The sequence below is a fragment of the Berghia stephanieae genome, chromosome 5 (assembly GCF_034508935.2).
Source record: "Berghia stephanieae isolate SIO BIC M18660-M18661 chromosome 5, UCSD_Bste_1.3, whole genome shotgun sequence".
Classification (NCBI taxonomy): domain Eukaryota; kingdom Metazoa; phylum Mollusca; class Gastropoda; order Nudibranchia; family Aeolidiidae; genus Berghia; species Berghia stephanieae.
In genome coordinates, this window is record NC_088364.1 from 81618843 (window position 1) to 81626342 (window position 7500).

The following is a 7500-nucleotide window of genomic DNA, read 5'->3' on the forward strand; positions in this document are numbered from 1 at the left end:
TGGTTAAAAAAATTGGAATGGCGCTTTACAGGCGTCATGTCTCGTGTTGCTGTTGACTTGGGATCCATTCTAAAACCCTTTGAGCTGGAGTTTATTTTGTTGTTAAAAATTTGAATATAGCTTTGTATTTTGATAGTTGATTTATGGTGGATGCACTGATCTGAAACATTTAATGACATGATTGTCCATACCCTCCTCTTTTACACCACGCTTGATATTTTAAAGTAGTGCTCAGTCGAAGATGACATCACTCAGGTCTTTGTTATTGTTTTTTTTGCCATCCGATTTTATGAGTAAATCTCAATAAACTGTATTAACTAGACTATAAACGTTCAAGGTTACACATAATTTTGTGTGGTGGTCCGTTATACTTCCGGATGGCAATGTTGTGAGTTTCTTAGCCAAGCGCATACTATCTGTAAAAGACAGAATCAATGACAAGCGAATTTACTCTATATTAGTTGACTACAGAATGTCATTGTAGCATGGTCATTAGATGTCATTTCATACTGATCTGATGTAAACTTTATAAAAATTATATTTATACTAGAGCATGGACGTTGTGACATCATGCCTTCTCCTCTTCCGGTTCCAAACTCATTGGTAGTGTGTATGTAACCAATCCTCCGGATAATTATTATTGAATACATATTGAATTATTATATTATTAACTCTCTCCTTACCAGCCATTTTCAGGATTTTCCCCAAAACTTCGCACCCGACTAATACAAAAGCTCAAAGCGCTTTACAAAGAGTCCATGTCCAACAACAACATTTGACATTTAGGACAAAACATGACGCCTGTTAGGCGATATTATAATTTTTTCGGACAGAGACAACGCTGTTAACGGTCAGGTACTCATTTTACACATGGGTACGGTGAGAAAATGTGAGTAAAGAGCCTTTTCCAAGGACTCAACTGTGCGCTGAGCGAGGCTCGAACCCAGGACCTTCCAATCCGAAAGCGAGTGTCATACCGCTAGACCACATAGCACACACTTCCAAGGAGTTTGGAACCAGGCGTTTGACAACACACTATTGTTTCCTTTTTCCAATTTTGTTTTCCCATCTCCGTTGATTATGATATTCTTTCCATTTTGCCAACACTTTTAAATTAAAATTAAATTTGTCTATTATTGTCAATAAATGAATATTTTCTATAATGCTAAACAGATTTAATACTTTGATACATTTTAAACCATTCAAGCTTTCATTTATCTTACCATTATCATAATATTACAAGTAAACCAGAGTTGCATGCCATATATTTGTTATTTCTTATTTCACTACTCTTAATAGTGTCGTATCTTATAGTAAAACTAATAAATAGAGATGCCTAAATGAGTCAATAAAATGGAGATAAAGATAAAGGGAGTAAATCTGACTCATGAATGAACAACACAAAATAAACGACGTTTCGGCTAGTGCCGCGCTGAAGACCGGTCTAGACCGCGGTCCGACGGTCTTTTAGCTGCGAACCGAAGACCGGTCCCATAGGGGAAGATCGGCGGCGGTCCTCACTTCTTATCACCTTTCAACTAGTGCGGGGCGGTCCTTGCAAGGACCACGGTCCTACGGTCTCGCGCCATAGCCTACTACTTCCCCAGCGCAGGGTTGCCAGATTATTTTTCAACAAAATGCCAGGGGAAGACTCAAAAAATGCCAAAACACTCAAAAAGATGCCAAAGTCTGTTGACTCCCACCCCCACTAAGAAAACTACTCACTTTTGATAGACAATTTACTATCATATCCTGGTGGCTTGCGTGTTTTCTTTTCTTTTTCTTTTCTTTTCTTTTTTTTTGGTTTTTTTTTTTGAATTATACTAAATTTCCTGTTGGGGTAATTATTTACCTACTGACTACTAAGTGGAGTGCTAAACCACTACACCACGGTTGGATTTTAAGAATGAAAAAGAAATGTGAAGATGTTTGTTTTTACGCGTTTAGAAATAATTAAGAAAAGGTGTCATTTGAAGTATTATATACAAGAAAAGAAAATGCCAAATGAAAATGCCAAATGCCAAATGATTTTTCTAATGCCAAACGGTTTTCAAAAATGCCAGATTTTTGGAATCTGGCATTTAAAATGCCAAACTGGCAACCCTGCCCCAGCGATTCGTTGCTTCGGTTGCCTATCTTCCACCAATCACCACCCATCCCACTTAATTAATCGCACCCACCCCCCTTTGCCATACACTAAACGACACAGACGACCATACAGGCAGACGACCACCAACCTCCACTCCGCAAACCGCCCTTTCGTGTGTGAGATGGGGGGAACAGGAGACGCACGCCTTGGACGATTCCATTATACGGGGTAAATTTCAAAATTTACTACACCATAATGATCGCAATGACAATGATCTATGGTGAAGGCATGACCCCTCTTCTCTAATGGGTTATTGTTTGAAATGTATGTGACTACTAAAGATGTGTGTGTGTTTGTGTGTGTGTGTGTGTGTGTGTGTCGAACCTAGCAAGTAGCAAATCCGATTTTTTGTTTTCTTTTGTCCATCTCTTGTCACCACTCCTTTCTATCGCAGTGTTGTCATTTAAAATAATACAATAATATTAAAATTTCGTTGGTGTTTTTACTAATCAAATAATATGAGTTTCATTAGTTTCTTCCTTCCAAAAAACCCAGTTATAACGTCTGAATTTTAAAAAAGTCCAATAGAATATTTGGGGACCCCGATAGCTCAGTTGATAGAGCACTCTCTTTATACGCAAAGGGCCAGAGATCGATCCCGGGTGCAGTCGATTTTTTTCTGAATCCCTGTCTACTCAGCAATGAATGGGTAGCTGAGTTTGTTAGATCTGGCGAAAAGTCACCATCGACCCTCTTATTACCTCATCCACCCCCTCTTATTATAACTTCACGTCTCTCTCTTACTCTTCAATGCTCGCTGCCCTCTAATGTGTGTGTGTGTGTGTGTGTGTGGGGGGGGGGGGGGTAGGAGTTGCGTGTGTGTATCAACGCCACGAACAACTCGATCAACGCCTTGGGCGATGCCATTATCTTCGTTAATGGGGATAAATTTCAAATTTTATTAAATTATCGAAGTAACAATGAAGTACGGTGAGCAAATAAAGAAGGCATCACCCCTCTTCTCTAATTAGGTTACAATTTGAAATGAGTGTGACTACTCCGTGTGTTTTACTCCTGTAGACCACGGTTTTCATCGTGTAGCGGTCTTTAACGGTTCAAGAATGAACGATCCCATGGTCTCAAAGGTCAAACCGGTTCGAATTTCCAACAGTCTCTCAGGAATGTTCAATGTCGAAAAGGACCGGTCCTAGGACCGGTCCTTGCGGTCTTCATTTCCCAAGGACCGTAGGACCGTGGTCCTTAAGCTTGCCAAGGACCGCCCCGCACTAGTTTCGGACTTTCGGCCCTTGGCCTTTATCAAGTAAACACAGAATATAAATATATTAATATTAGATTCTGTGTTTACTTGATAAAGGCCAAGGGCCGAAACGTCGTTTGTTTTGTGTTGTTCATTCATGAGTCAGATTTACTCCCTTTATCTTTATCTTTATCTCCATGTCATATCTTGTGTCGATCATAGGTATCTCGGGCTTCGCCGAAATTTGAGCCTGCTCCTAGAACAGTTCAGTGCGGCTATGTGGTCTTGTGGTGTGACACTCGGCTTCGAACCGGAATGTCCTGAGTTCGAGCCCCCTCTCTGAGCGGCGCATTGTTGAATCCTTGTAAAAACAGGCTTTTTACTCGCATTCTTTCACCGTACTCAGGTGTAAATTGAGTACCTGGCTGTTAACAGCGTTGTCTCTGTCCGGAAACAAATTGTAAATATCGCCTAACAGGCGTCATGTCTCGTTCGACGCGACCAGGGACCCTTTATAAAGCGCTTTGAGCACATTTAGTGGTTATTGCCCTATATGAAAGCTCAACTTTTTTGTTTGTTGAAAAGTGATAGTTAAAACTCCAACAAAGATAAACATTTTAAATACATATGTTAAAATGCATGTCTTTTTAACGTAACTCTTTCCGAGGATTTATCAAAGTCTTTAGACTCATCATACTTTATCTAAATTAAAAATAAAATCCCTTTATTCATCCCATAGAGGAAATTTGTCTTTAGGGTCTATTCCAAGGGAAGACTGGAATAACCCAGGCATCAGCCGCATTGCATCACCGGAAACTGAGCTAGGGCGAGGTTACTTGCTCAAGGCCACAAGGCGCGGCGGGTATTCGAACTCGGTACCCTTCGGCTAAGAAGCAAAGACCTTACCGCTGAGTCACGCTGACCCATAGCCACGCTTCCCCCCCCCCCCCCCACCTCATTTAAACACTCAACTGGCCACATGAAATAAACTTCCTTTCTTCTTCTTCTTCTTCAAGTACCAAGTCTGCACCAGCCATCGGGGATCATGGTATGCCATTCATCTTTCTGATCAGATAACCTCAGAAAACCAATATTACTCTTCTCTTTCTTTGTCACCCAGCTGTTCAAACTATGTTTTTCTTGGTCTACCTTTACTATTTTTACCTTCTATCTTTCTCATGAGAGCAAGATGTTCAATACATTAATGGCGATATAGTTGCCCATACATAGGCCTTCAAAACTCTATGTTTTGTTGTCAATTGTGATATTGTGGTTTTTGAAAATTAGACTCATTTGATTAAAACTATCTTTAAACTTCCTTTACAAATAGTTACATTCGCCTGTCAGATGAACTTTTTGTAAAGGACTTATAACGTCCGCCAGTGTTTACACACTGCTGTAAAGTGAATTGTATGTGTAAAAATCAAAGTCACAAATTAGGGAGCAGGCACTGATGTAAAATAAACATTTTGTCTGGCACTGTTTCATACACACCTTTTCAAATATTTTAAATATGTATCAGTGCATGACATAACCAGTCGGAAAGTGTAAATTTTGGATTTGCATTTTTCGTTTTTCTTTGTTTTGCATTTTCTGAAAGAATATGCTCCCCAGAGCATTTTAATCTTTATTAGAAGTAAATCTGGTGATTTTTCCTGAAAATATGGTCAGTTGTATGGGAAAGGTATCCAGCAACTTTTCTCAAATTTCATACTGTTTCAACTTGACTAGCTGTAAAACATATTAAGAAGAGAAATTAAGCTTTGATATTTCCTGAAGATTTACAAAAAAGGGTTGATTTAATCATTTATGACAGGAATTCATTATTTATAAAAATGACCTTCTAAATAAACCTGGCAATAAATCAGTTCAAACCTTTTCACCATCCGACAGATCATGTCATTCACTGTAACATATATTATAAAGTTCCGTATACAACACTGGGACTTCCGTTTGCTGTCATTGTCACGAAACCATCATATAAACACGCTCAGTGTTGGTTGCGTTTGAAACAAAAAAAAAAATGCCTTCCTCCACGACATCATAAGATATCGTCGCCTAGGCATTCCACGAAGGAATATAGATAACTCATCAAACAAGATGTCTGATGTCAATAGGAATCAACCATGTTGTCCAAGTGAGCAAATTGGGGGTTAATAATCTTGCTCAAGGAAAAAAACGAAAGTGCCTGAAGCGGGGCTCGAACCCAGGACTTACCGGGTCACAGTGGTCACTCGGCCAATTCAAAAAATGAAAAACATTCTTTCTTAATTTTAGAGTAAATGTGTATCACGGCAGTTTACGTTGATGGTTGGTTAACATTTAAAACATTCCATGAATAAAATAATAAACTCAATACGTAAGGTGTGTTTCTTCAGATTGTATTTTCATAATCATAAATTAGAAAGGTCCTGATAAACAACAACCAGGTCAATAAATCTCTCATACACATTAATGATTTTGTAGTGCTTGGATTGACTGTGTAGAATTGAATAGACACATTCGTGTCATAAGGGAACACATGCATAAAATCGATGAATGAAACTGGGTAGATATGTCGAAAAGTCGAAATTAAAAAAAAAAAAAAATTAATGACGGACTGAACAAAAAACAATAATCTATCACTATTTATAGCATCCAATTTACGATCTTCTTGTAAATGGTCGTCTGTTTTTTTTTCTTTATTCAAAATCTACACCTCTACATAAATCTTTATTATAATCTGTAGAAAATCAAAGAAAACTAGTAGGGGGAAAATGAGACTAGACTAGACTAGACTAGACTAGACGGAGGATTTTATTTGGGCGCTATGCTAATATTTCCTCTTGGATCAAGCAATTATTTAACCAGTTAACTGTCTGCCGTACTCTAGAAAAAAAAACTCGTATTTAAAAATTTGGCCAGTAACTCGTCCTTCAAATACCGATCGATTTAAACGAATCTCATCTTGGCAAAAGCTCACAAACCTGAGATTTCGCGAAGTCTCAGGCTTGAATTTTTTTGCCAAGATGAGAGTCATCTAAATTGATAGATAGATTTAATTTGAAGGACGAGTTTTCTGGCCAAATTTTTAAATAAGATTTTTTTTTCCAAAGTACGGTAGTAAACTGGTTAAATCATTAATTTAATCCTCTACTGACAGATGGAATCATTGGAATATAACCCTCGGCTTCAAGCTGGGCTGCGGCGCCTGTGCTGGTACGGAAAAAAGGTGGATCTGTTCGCTGGTGCATCGACTACAGGGCACTTAATAATGTTACCAAGAAGGATGTTTTCCTCCTACCTTTCATGTCGGAATGCATCCTTTTACTTTTTAAAGGATGGCATTGAGAAAAAAAAACACTTTGTCTATAAAAAAAGTTTGAACGACTTCCGGTGGTATCGTTTTCGTGTATTATTTACTTTAGTGTATCGAGTATATCAATTAGGGTGTGTTTTTTAAAAATAATAACAATTTTAATGATTCTCCAAGAAATCAACTGAAACGAAATTATAATTGACTGAGATTGCAACTTAAGACTGTTGTGTTAATTAACGGCCTCTGGATTCAATAACTATCTATCACCCTTAATTCTCATCACCGACATCAAGGATTTTCAGCTCAATGATCGTTACAATTTGAGCATCAAACTGTTCAGTTTATACTTACATTATCCATTTTTTACAAGGGGCAGCTAATCTTATATGTCTCATAGTGTCAATTTTGGTTTTGCAACTTCGTTGAAGAATAATAAACAATATAATATGCATCTAATTGAAACCTGTTGACGAGCCTAAAAATTACATCTTTGCAGGCATAAACACATTAATATTGTTGATAGTAAAATCTTATAGTAATTTCGAATAGGCATATCTTAATCCATAGAAAAACAAAATTTATTTGGTGACATAAATAGTAACAACCATCATAGACTTTGCCGTACATAACATAAATTACAATATTTACAATACAGGAATAATACTTTGAACTTAGAGACAAAAAAGGCAATAAAATATGCCAAACATAACAATGTCTATTTTTAGTAGTTCTTATTGCTATTGGGCACAACAAGACAATGACAAGGTATTAAAAAACAACATATCTAGTAACCATTCATTCTTTCTCGTGTTGGAAAACCAAAAAAAAAAAAAAAAAAAAAAAAAAAAAAAAAAA